The sequence below is a fragment of the Mya arenaria genome, chromosome 2, assembly GCF_026914265.1.
Source record: "Mya arenaria isolate MELC-2E11 chromosome 2, ASM2691426v1".
Lineage (NCBI taxonomy): Eukaryota > Metazoa > Mollusca > Bivalvia > Myida > Myidae > Mya > Mya arenaria.
The window spans coordinates 13,543,922-13,556,848 of NC_069123.1; the positions used below are offsets into that span (position 1 = coordinate 13,543,922).

At 33.1% G+C, this 12,927-nt stretch overlaps 1 protein-coding gene across 1 annotated transcript in view; it reads right to left on the reverse strand.

Moving 5' to 3' along the window:
* Positions 1–6,044: 6,044 nt before the first annotated feature.
* Positions 6,045–12,927, reverse strand: part of LOC128217866 (WW domain-binding protein 11-like) — a 35,908-nt gene continuing 29,025 nt past the window's right edge. The window contains exon 16 of the mRNA XM_052925299.1: positions 6,045–7,156. The gene's annotated coding sequence lies outside the window, so the exon portion shown is untranslated. The remainder of the gene's footprint in view (positions 7,157–12,927) is intronic.

The following is a 12,927-nucleotide window of genomic DNA, read 5'->3' on the forward strand; positions in this document are numbered from 1 at the left end:
ATGCATTCCACCACAAAACAGGTTCCTCGTCTTACTTTTGCAGTTCACCACAAAACATGTTCTTTCTCTGACTAATGCATTCCACCGCAAAACATGTTCTTTCTCTGACTAATGCATTCCACCACAAAACATGTTCTTTCTATCACTTTTGCAGTTCACCACAAAACATGTTCTTTCTCTGACCAGTGCATTCCACCACAAAACATGTTCTTTCTCTGACCAGTGCATTCCACCACAAAACATGTTCTTTCTTTTACTTTTGCATTCCACCACAAAACATGTTCTTTCTCTGACTAATGCATTCCATCACAAAACATGTTCTTTCTCTGACTAATGCATTCCACCACAAACATGTTCTTTCTCTGACTAATGCATTCCACCACAAAACATGTTCTTTCTCTGACTAATGCATTCCACCACAAAACATGTTCTTTCTATTACTATTGCATTGCGTCACAACACTTGCTTTGTCATATTGTTTTTTGCATGATTTTTAATGGGTGTTAATTTTTTACAACTAAAACATGTGCATCAAAACCAGGCTGATTGTTGCATTAAGAAAGCAAAACCATAGCTCACTCATGGACAATGTTGTATGCAATAAAATGCATACTTAAAAATGCAATTATCATTATTAATTTGGATATAAGGATAAACAATACACTAAAAATTGCTTTCTTAACTTTCTACTATAACGTTCAATACAAGGTGTAACAAATGGTTTTCAGTTCGGCTTTCTAGTCCGCTATTCAATGATTGTAAGTACATTATCTGCAAGCAGTGTTATATGTAAACTCCATTATAATCCTATTCAAATATGAGAAATGATGAGTTCTAGTTTGGAATGTATTAAGTGTATTGAAGCTTACTAAAGTAACATTGACTAAGGTCAAAAGGCTGTTTCATTCCTTTGGAAATTTATAAGCGGTCTGCAAACACATGTAAACAGAAAAACCGTTCAATAAATTTTAAAAGTGAACACTTTGGTATTCTGAAAGCGTTTCAATTTGGCCTTAATACCAATGTTAAAAGTTATGACTGTAAAAATGGGAATAACCCAAGATCAAATGTTAAGTCTTTATACAAATACCATTCAGCAAAAAACTTATTTAAAATTAAATTTGTCAAACAGTTTACAGTCAAAAGACTTTTAACTAGTTGGGAGGAGTTATATTCTTAATTATAGCTGAAGATGTTGCCCTTTTTTTTACTGTAAAATATAACTAGAAGCGCCGCAATGCGACGAAACTAGGTTTTTGTTATGGGCAATCAGAAATTATAGCCGTATGAGCAAGTTCAATCTGCAGCTTCATATAAGCTATATTCACACTAAGATTCATCACTATCCATCAATTCTAACTAAGTTGTTGGGCAGAAAAACATTTTTCTATTTTTAGGAACAGTGACCTTGACCCCACCTCCCAAGCTACCTTCGCTCTAAGTTTCATCAATATCTATCAATGCTAACTAAAGTTATTGGGCAGAAACCATTTTTCTATTTTTAGTAACAGTGACCTTAGCTCCACCCCCCTAAAAAGCAATCCCAAGCTAGCTCTGTACATAAGCTACCTACACACCAAGTTTTATCAATATCTATCAATGCTAACTAAAGTTATTGAACGGACACCATTTTAAAATTTTTAGTAACAGTGACCTTGACCTTAGCCCCACCCCCCTCAAAAGCAATCCCAAGCTAGCTCTTTACATATGCTACCCACAAACCAAGTTTAATCAATATCTTTCAATGCTATCAAAAGTTTTTTGGCAATTTTTTTTTCTATTTCAAGTAACAGTAACATTGACCGTAGCCCCTCCCCACTCAAAAGCAATTCCAAGCTAGCTCTTCACATGCTACCTACACACCAAGTTTCATCAATATCTGTCAATGCTAACTAAAGTTGTTGGGCAGAAACCATTTTTCTATTTTTAGTAACAGTGACCTTGGCTCCACCCCCCTAAAAAGCAATCCCAAGCTAGCTCTGTACATAAGCTACCTACACACCAAGTTTTATCAATATCTATCAATGCTAACTAAAGTTATTGAACGGACACCATTTTAAAAATTTTAGTAACAGTGACCTTGACCTTAGCCCCACCCCCCTCAAAAGCAATCCCAAGCTAGCTCTTTACATAAGCTACCCACAAACCAAGTTTAATCAATATCTTTCAATGCTATCAAAAGTTTTTTGGCAATTTTTTTTTTCTATTTCAAGTAACAGTAACATTGACCGTAGCCCCTCCCCACTCAAAAGCAATTCCAAGCTAGCTCTTCACATGCTACCTACACACCAAGTTTCATCAATATCTGTCAATGCTAACTAAAGTTATTGGGCGGAAACCATTTTTCTATTTTTAGTAATAGTGACCTTGACCTTAGCCCCTCCCGACTCAAAAGCAATTCCAAGCTAGCTCTTCACATAAGCTACCTACACACTACGTTTCATCAATATCTATCAATGCTAACTTATGTTATTGGGCAGAAAACATTTTTCTATTTTTAGTAACACGCGACTTTGACCTTAGCCCCACCCCCTCAAAAGCAATCCCAAGCTAGCTCTTCACATAAGCTACCTACACACTAAGTTTTATCAATATCTGTCAATGCTAACTAAAGTTATTGGGCAGAAACAATTTTTCTATTTTAAGTAACAGTGACCTTGACCATTTTTCTATTTTAAGTAATAGTGACCTTGACCTTAGCCCCTCCCCACTCAAAAGCAATCCCAAGCTAGCTCTTCACATGCTACCTACACACCAAGTTTCATCAATATCGGTCAATCCTAACTAAAGTTATTGGGCGGAAACCATTTTTCTATTTTAAGTAACAGTGACCTTGACCTTAGCCCCACCCCCTCAAAAGCAATCCCAAGCTAGCTCTTCACATAAGCTACCTACACACCAAGTTGTATCAATATCTGTCAATGCTAACTAAAGTTATTGGGCAGAAACAATTTTTCTATTTTAAGTAACAGTGACCTTGACCATTTTTCTATTTTAAGTAACAGTGACCTTGACCTTAGCCCCTCTCCACTCAACAGCAATCCCAAGCTAGCTCTTCACATAAGCAACTTACACACCAAGTTTCATCAATATCTATCAATGCTAACTAAAGTTATTGAGCAGAAACCATTTTTCTATTTTTAGTAACAATGACCTTGACCTTAGCCCCACCCCCCTCAAAAGCAATCCCAAGCTAGCTCTTCCGATAACTACCTACACACCAAGTTTCATCAATATCTATCAAAGCTAACTAAAGTTATTGAACAGAAACCAATGTTTGACGCCCGCCCGCCCAACGACAACTTCATTCTAATAACCCGGTTTTCGTTGAAAACCTGGTTAAAAAACAACTTATATTAGAAATTAAAATTGTAGCTTGGAAAGGTCCCTTGCCTGGCTTAAGCTGTATTTTTTTAAGCTCAGTATATTTCCACCCTTTTTATTGGTCCAGAGGCTGTCATGTGACAACCCATAAAATGTGATGTGCATGAACAGCAGGAAAAAGCGATATTTGTGTAAACAAATTAATGAGTTATCAGACTTTATTGACATCGTTTATTTTAAGCATCAAGCATTTGGCCTTACTACAGAACAATTATTACTAAAAGCATAAAATAAAACACCAAGATTGATTACGGGGTTTATTATATACCAATTTATTATTTACCCTATTTTATTGACCATCAAAAGCAATATTCACCTTCATTTGTTCATGGTGAATACAACTTCCTATGATCCATAAAACGGAATTGTTTATCTAATCACCATTTAAACACAAAAGTGTAGATTATATTTTGAAGAATCATTTGTGAAGTAAATATGCATGGTCAAAGACCCCAAACGGTCCGATAATAAATAACAACTCTGTGGGCAAAATATTGGGGCAAACTTTCCATGGCTTCTACGAAAACAGTTGTAATTATTTTTGTCAATTAACCAAACATAGTGACAGAGCCTTTAAGAATGACCTACTTTAAAGGGCATTACTGTATACAAACAGCGCTATAGAGCTACTCTGTTTCAAAAGCCGTAACTTCACTGCTAAATATTGACAAAATATTGTATTACCAGGTGATTTTAATAATAACTGTGTCAATATATTCTTTTAGTAGCACAAGGCTAAATTATTTGTTATGGCTAAATTAGAAACTATGTTCCACTTTTTAGGTTGCCAGAATAGCTTAAATCATCGCTGTTTATTTATCTACATTTGAACCATGGTTATATAAAAAAAAAAAATTCAATTTGTTATCATTTATCACTGTAGAAATGCCAATAAGGGTGATTAAGTGTTTAAAACAATTGATCTCTTCGTAGTTTCAACAAGACGAGGGTCAATAGTTTTTATCAATAAAGTCTGACAAATTAATAACCCTTGTTATAAACAATCTCATGTTAACCCAACTGAAAGCTCAGAACACCATAACAATACAGATAATAAACACAAACTTTTTAAAAGGACCAGCTTTTTTTCAATGAGAGGGGAATTCATTGTACAACACAATGTTTATTTTTCTTTCAAAAGACTGACTGAATCATTCCACTCCTAGCAGCATGATTCACATTGTTTTTATGACAACAAAATAACATGGGGAATATTATGTGTTTGTGAAAATGTCATAAGTATAACTAAAAAAAACTGTTGAAAGACATATTTTTTGGTTTTAATACATTTTACTAGTGTAAACAGCATAACATTGTATTTGGGCCACCACAGACATTTTTGGACCTTCAAGAATACATTTTTATTTTTGACTTAATAGCAGTGGCATTTCATGAAGAAATCTTGAAATGTGTAGATAATATCTTTTATATTGACAGATATATGCTTTCAGAATCATGACCATGTGATGCCAAGTTTTACAAGTGCCTAATTATATGACATCACAACAAAAAACATGATATTAAAATAATTTGGTTAACAATAGGATCAATATTCAAACTGACTTTTATTATAACAGAATCATCATAAATGAAAAATATAGTTTAAGACAACAGGAGGACACTCTACCACATCGCTTTAAAAGTTAAAGCTCTTAAGCGAGACAGTATAAGAACCTCTTTATAATTATCGTATACCCATTTTGAAATTTGTTCTCGTATTTCGGAGACTAAGGTCAATTTGCAATGACCTTGAGGCTTATCATGCAGCGTTGGTCCCTTGTTGGGCGCCAAATGTAACAGACTGCACAAATTGCTATGTGCACCAGTGTCAGGGTTCGAACTCATGACCTCTCGCTCTGCAGTCGGACACTCTACTGCCTCGTTAACAAAGCTAGTTATCGTATACCCGGTTAAACATAGGTTATGTAATTGGTATTAATTTGTGAATAAATGAGGTCATACTACCTTTTTATTCAAAATCAGAAGTTTCAAAGAAATGTTAAGACAATATTATTTATTTTTTTAATTTTTAGCAATTCTTTTTTTTTTTCAATCATTTTAATTGCAAGAATTATGTTTAGAGGTCAAAATTTGGAATCAAAATGCAGCTAAATTTTGTCGTTTGTCATACTGGTGATATAAGACTGTGTAGGTGGTTATATAATGGTGAATTTGCAGCACAAATCCATTTTAATTCATACAACTATGCAATAATTCTTTCCTAATTTGTTGTAATTAGGAGTGCAATAGTTCAAATCAGAATAAAAACTTAAGTAGGAAAATATATATTTCCCCTTAGAAAACAAAGTATTTGATCATAAGATCATTTTAATAGACTTATTGAGAACCAAGATTTACAATTAAATAATAAGATGCAGTTTACTTTTTACAGAATAATTTGCAAAAGACTTAAGCATAATAGTCTAGTTTGTTCAAATATTATATCATAGATAATTTTCATATACTTGACTATTTACAATAGGTTATATTGGGTCCTATACACCAGAAAAGTACAAAACAGGAACTCTAGACCTTTCAAATTTAATGCATAAGAACCATAAAAGATTTTAACAGCTTTTACAATTTTTAATTCCTCCATTTTGAATGCTAGTTGATTTGAATGGGCATATTTACGTCAGAAAGTATTAAACAAACACCCATGTATTGAACTTTTTTATTGATTCTAAATAAAAATTCATTCAGAACAATAAATGGTAATTGAAAATAATTATAATTTTCTCCCCATGGAGGTGAAATACAATGTCGCTAAAAATCCATGGTGAAAAAAAATGACATAGAAGTACAATGGTGTATAGAAAAGGCATAATGATTTATTGATGGTTGCATTTTATGCCTACAATGAAATTAAAGACATTAACACATGAATTGATGAATGAATGATGTTTTCTGTATACAACGGACACAATGGTTTGAATACAAAACAATGATCATAATTTTATAATCCTTTAACAAGCGGAAAATGTAAGAGATGTACGTATTTTTCCGGCCATAAATAATAAATTATTATGCATTTGAATGATCAATTTATTTTCATAACTTTATGAAAGATTACTTTTAACAAGGGCTTAACACATTTTTTCATTAAGCCCTAATTTTATACTACACTTTTATCATAATTTCATGAAAAGACATCAATAAAATGAAACCTTAAATGCACTTGAAACACCTACAGAGAAAGATTGTTATACACTATATATGGTAATCAGACTGATTGTGGAAAGTCAACACTTTAAGATATCATGATAAAGATATAAAAATTCCAACACCTTGTTCCAAAATCAACATGACCAAAAAGTTGCTGAAACAGCATAAGAAAATAGAAATGGGGGGAAATATGCCTTGTAAGTTTTATACCGAATTCCACCATATTCTTTTTAGTGAATATGCATGTATCATATACATGTATTTATTTCATTTCTTTTCTGCTGCTATCCGGCATGCAGATGTGTTTGATATTGAAATTGCAATACAGAAATCTTCACTCTTCTGTGCCATAAAGCAATGTCTGTTTTTCTAGGATTAAATTGCATCCCCTTAATGAAGAAATACCACTTAGTTTAATGGAGAAATACAATCATTAAACAAATGATTCATGTAGAATATCTGGAGTTTCCATCTTCACATTCTCATGAAAGTGATTCTCGTCATGTGTAAAAAACAGAGATGTCCTTTCCAAGTCACCATCTGTTTGACCTTTCCAAGTCACCATCTGTTATGGGGTAACATCCAATTCTGTTCCCATGGCATCTATCTGAAACAAGAATGGACAGGGGTTATACAAACTCAAGGACGTCTTCTTCAAAAAGCCTGTGACTGTACAGACATGGCTAGCATGCAGTTCCTGTGGCGCGCATTTTAGACCTTATTATCAAACATGGAGGCCCCCAAATTAAAATTCCATGCATTTTTATCATTCTGAAGCTTTTTATGACATTTGTGCGGAGAGGGCATGAATCTCCAATCATGCCCTAAGATTTTCACTTTTTTAACATTAAGTTTTCCAGGATTTTGCCCCTGGAAAATTTTAACTATTTTTTGTAGAATAAGCCAGTTTTTTTATACAAACACAGTAACGAATGATGCAGCATTTAACATGATTCAATTATACCAAATGTTTTTAATTAATATAAAAACAACATATTATGATTGTGTTGTTGCCTCCAGCAATAAATAATATAAAAAAAAATTAAACAGACACTGTAGTCACAAATGATGCAGAATTAAAAAAATATTCAATGTCTAGAATATGTCTTATAAACAATGTTTTATGCAATGTTTTAAGCAATCTTGTAAATTATAAAATATTTTTTGAAGAATAATTCAGGGCTTTTTAAAACGAACTCAGTCACAAATGCTGCAGCATTAAACATGATCAAATTACAGCAAATGTCTTAAAAACAATGTATTAGGTGCTGCTGATTTATTAATAATTTAGTTTATCAGAGGTTTTTTTTGGATAAAATAGATTTCAGACTTGTGACTATTTCAGCCTTAAACATGTTGAAAAGGACATAACTTTAGGGACGAAATAGGTGCAAATCCAAAATCTGTTTTTTGAAAAAAAAATTGTCCCAGGCAATAAACAATTTTATGTTTACATAGTTTTTTGTATACCTTTTCCTCATCATTTCAAATGAATATTTTCAAGAATAATGTAAATTGTTTTCCCAAGTAATCTCCATTTAAGTGTCCACAGTATAAATTCAACTACTGACTCCCTTTAACATGCATAATCTGAGCAAAGAAGTTCATCATTAACAATTTTCAGTCTTCCTGTCCTGATTGTGACATTAGCATATTTTTATAAGAATTACATTTTCGCCCTTCAATTACCTTTCACAGAATTCACAAGTGTGTCCACTATATAGATTTAACAATCCATGTTAAGACATGAACAGAATCGATTTACGTCAAATGAGAACTTTTGGTTCAAACCTCTTATCACGCGTACTTATTTACATCACTATCAACGCAGCAATTTATCGGCATTCCGAGACAGAGGTATTTGAACAACGCTCTTGCCAAAAAAACAAAAAGTTTAATTTCTAAATGTAGCGGTATTTAAATTATGATGATTGGGTCAAATTCTTTCTGCCGTTGTTAGGATTAAGGTAGTTTTGTGCAGCATTGAAAGATATTAGAACTCCTGAAGGCGTTTCAGGTTGAAATCAGTTACGTAACTAGCAAAAGAAGTGAATTCTATTGAATGAATTGTTTGTGAAAGGTTATTAAACCATCGACATCTATACAAATTTACACCAAATTTCAGATAAATATAAAGCCTGCTGAATCAAGAATTGAACGGAATCTTTGAACACATATTCAAAGGCCATTAGACAAGCAGAAAAGTAAAGCAACCAGTAATGTTTTACAGCCTTTTAAAGCTTTAAACGAGATGGTCATTAATGTGGGAGGGTAAACATTTTTATTTGGTCACAGTTGTAGACAATGGGCAGATTGTTCAGTACCTTGTTAAAGTTAACAACGTTGTGAACATCATAATTGTTAACTTTCAAATATTTGCTGCTCTGGAAGTGTTAATGTATACACTTGTGATCTGGAGTATTTCTAAGACAATTTGAGGCAACCATTTCAGCTTTAGTTCTTTTATTCGAATAGATGAGAACATCATCAAGTACTTCACGTTTAAAAGTTAGCAATAATCTTGTTAATTAAATTGTTAACATTACCAAAGTTCTGAACAATCGGCCAAATGTGAGAGAAGTCTTGTGATGTAAGTGCCTGCCTCTCACAAAAAAAGGTTTGGGGTTCAAACGATTAGCTTTTAATGGCCTCTCAAAAAGGAAACTGTCAGCTCATTGTATTGTGTTTAGTATTTATATGATTTAATACGAGACATGACTATACACTGCTTCAAGTCAGCATATTATAATATCACAACTAGCAATCCCATTGGTTAAGTAAAAGCACTCCTTCCAAATAGTATCTATATAAGACACTGTAAATTAACACGGAAGAATCCTTAAATCACAACCTGTTTTTTTACGTAAGTAAGTACAAAAATAGTTTGACGAACATGTTGATGGTACTCTCCTCAATCTAAAAGGTTTTTGTATGCATACACAACTGAAAAAAAACACCTTCCTCTTTGCGTAACATTATGAACATGAACACTACCAAGTGGACACCAATGCCTGTCTGTCTATCATGTTACGGGCCCTACTACATGGGTGTGTTGTCCCTGGCAACATGAATGTGTACTCAGTGTCATGTGAATGTCATTTGAAAACATTGCTATTTTTATAGCCAAGGTAAAAGTTTTCCTATGTAGTAGCCCTCAACAATGAAATCATCAAGGGTTTTTATTTTTTTTAAAAATGGACAGCTACAAATCACAAAAACATGTTGGACAATGAAAAGTACAAAGATTGAACATGTTGAGCACATCTAAACAACAGCAACAGCTAACAATGAACCAGAACATAACATTTGTATTATGTTGTATTTACACACACAGTAAAAACCCACATGTTCAAAACATAATCAAGATAATGGCATTTTAGAGTTTAGTGTTCAAATAAGTACTTCAATGCTTTCATATATCTCCTTAAGTCTCTTTACAACGTATGAGAAAAACTAGAATTATCAATTAATACAGTTAGGATGGCTTTCCAACAATAACTGGCACTCTATTTCAATTTCTGATTTTTTTTATTAATATTGTGATCTTCTTCACTCATATCACACGTGATATTAACAAATTTGTTGCCTGCTTATTCCTGTAAAGAAAAACCTCATCTTGCTCCCAAAAGTGGACCAAGTGATAAAAGGGCATACTCAGGGCAAGCAAAGCCAAAACCTCACTCAGGTGGCCACAAGATTATTGAAAATCCGAACAATCTTGAGTGATCGACATTATGCTGATTGTGTATATGCTTAATGTATATATTATAAAAGACGCTCCTTTCATTTGCATTTTTTTCAGACGAAGCATTCAAGTTCTTTGACAAAATTGTCAGTAAAATCTAGTGATTAGGTTACAACTGATACAATCTAACCCCATTCGCTAGAAACTCACAGGGACTGACGAAAAATACCTTGAGCAGCAGGAAACTCAAGCCAAGAAAAAAATGCTTACCTTCTGTTGAAAGAAATTTACATCAAGTTCAAGCTAATGAGGAAATCGAGCTAAGCGAGTTTAAGCCAACGGGGTTTCATTGTTTTAAAGTGGAACAAGCATTTTCAGTGAAAAGATATCCCCCGCCAACAATGGCTTGTTTGTGCTTGATGGCTTGTTTGTGCTTGAAGGTTAAAAAAAATCTCAGAAAGAATAAGATAAGCACATTGGTTTTACTGAGAAACGGCTGCAAACAATGATTTTCTAATAAATCAAGGGCAATAACTCTAAGGAAAATTGACCAATCCAAAAGAAAAATAGACAGGCATCATCACAGTATGTTGGTTCTTATTTATTCCAAGTGTCATGAAATTCTACCAGCTAGTTGCATAGAAAAGGCTGCAAACATGGATCTTTTAATAAATCAAGGGCAAATAACTCATATAGAAATTACACAATCCAAAATATAAATAAACAGGCATCATTGCAGTATGTTGGTTCATATTTATTTCAAATTTCAAGAATTTCTACCAACTAGTTTAACTGAGAAATGGCTGTAAATGAGAGTTTTTTTCAAAAAATCAAGGGCAATAACTCCATGTACAATTGACCAATCCATAAAAAAATGAACAGGCATCATCCCAGTATAGTAATTCATATTTATTTTAAGTTTCATGAAATTCTGCCAGCTAGTGACTGAGAAATGGCTGTGAATGTGCATTTTTCAAAAAATCAAGGGCAATAACTCCAAGGACAATTGACCAATCAAATTTTTTTTTGGACAGGCATCATTCCAGGATAGTGGTTCATATTTATTTAAAGTTTCATGAAATTATACCGGCTAGTTACTGAGAAAACGCAGGTGACAGACCGACGGAAGGAAGGACGGACGGAAGGAAAGACAGACGGACGGACGGAAGGACAACGCCATTTCAATATCCCCCTCCCTATTTCATAGGCAGGGGATAATAAGCTCAATTATTATGTAAACACATAATAAAGTTCATATAATGAGTAAAAATGCCAGGTAAAAGATCCCATGCATGTCTTTTAGGGCATGCACTTATTTTAGTGCATGTGCGTTTATAAGGACAACTATGGTACACTGATAGTGGGAGCATGGTTAACCAAATATGGCCTCATATCGCTCTAGATGTTGTGCAAATAAATGCACACTCAAAAGGCACACTTACAATACTGATAGGGATTAAAGATGTTTACATATGGGCATTTGAGTTGAAATTAAGAGTAAGCGAGTCCTTAACTTATCAAGTAAATCATTCTTATTCTGGAAGACATTTTAACTCAAATGGTTACTACAGCAACATAATTTTGTTCAATCTCATCACCATTTAAGACATATTTATAAAAAATAATAAAGGGTTTACATAAGAACAATCCATGCTGTTATGAAACATGATAGCAACATTTTGAAATGTGTGGAAGCACCGATCCTCCACCATAAGCACTGGTTTCTCAGAATTGAGCACATCTTGATTTAGATTTTTGTAAGACAAAGCCAAGGTCACTGTATTACATAACATTGAAAGCAAAAAATACATTTTGCTACTCTTAAAGGGGCTACACACCAGATAATACAATTGCAAGAAAAATGAAAATTGTCAAAAACTAAGACATATGCATCTTTCACAGTTTTTCCAATTCGAAATTTACTGGGGTTGTTTACCAGTTTAAAAATAGGGTAGGTATATTTATCTGTACTCATAAACAAATATGTTTTAAACTGGGAAACCATTATGCACTATTTTAAACAGGAACACAGATGAGACAGCAACATGATTGTTGCATTTATTATTTTAACCATGTAAAGTGATGTATTATCGGTGTCCTAGTAGTTCATATTGACAATTCTTGGTTTGTTTTGATGAAATACGTCATTTGCCAATTTTTGGACCATTTGGTGTCTAGCCCCTTTAAATTCTGTTGTTTTTTTCTCTAAAATAAAACACCTATTTAAATGATGCTTTCAATATCTATTCTATTGATTCAATCAAAATATATTCACAATATATGATTACGCTATTCAGATATATTCATCTTGTGATTATTTTCAATGAAAGGAATAGGTGAGTTAAATATTCATTGAATCTATTTCCTACAATAATGATCATGATTAAAGATAAAACAATCGTGCAACCTTGAGACACTAATGAATGAATCAGCATCCATGAGCATGAACATGACATGAAATATGTCAGCATTGAAACTAACACTCAATTGTAGCTCAGGGAAACAACCGCTCCTTACAAACGATTATAGCATATATAACTTAAATTGAATGAGGTTCATTTTTACGTTGTTTTTTTGTGATTGTATTTTTTTTATTGGTGTAGAAGGCTTTAAAGCTGCACTCTCACAGATTTACCGTTTTTACATCTTTTTTTATTTTTTGTCTTGGAAAGAGCACATTTTTGCGTAAATAT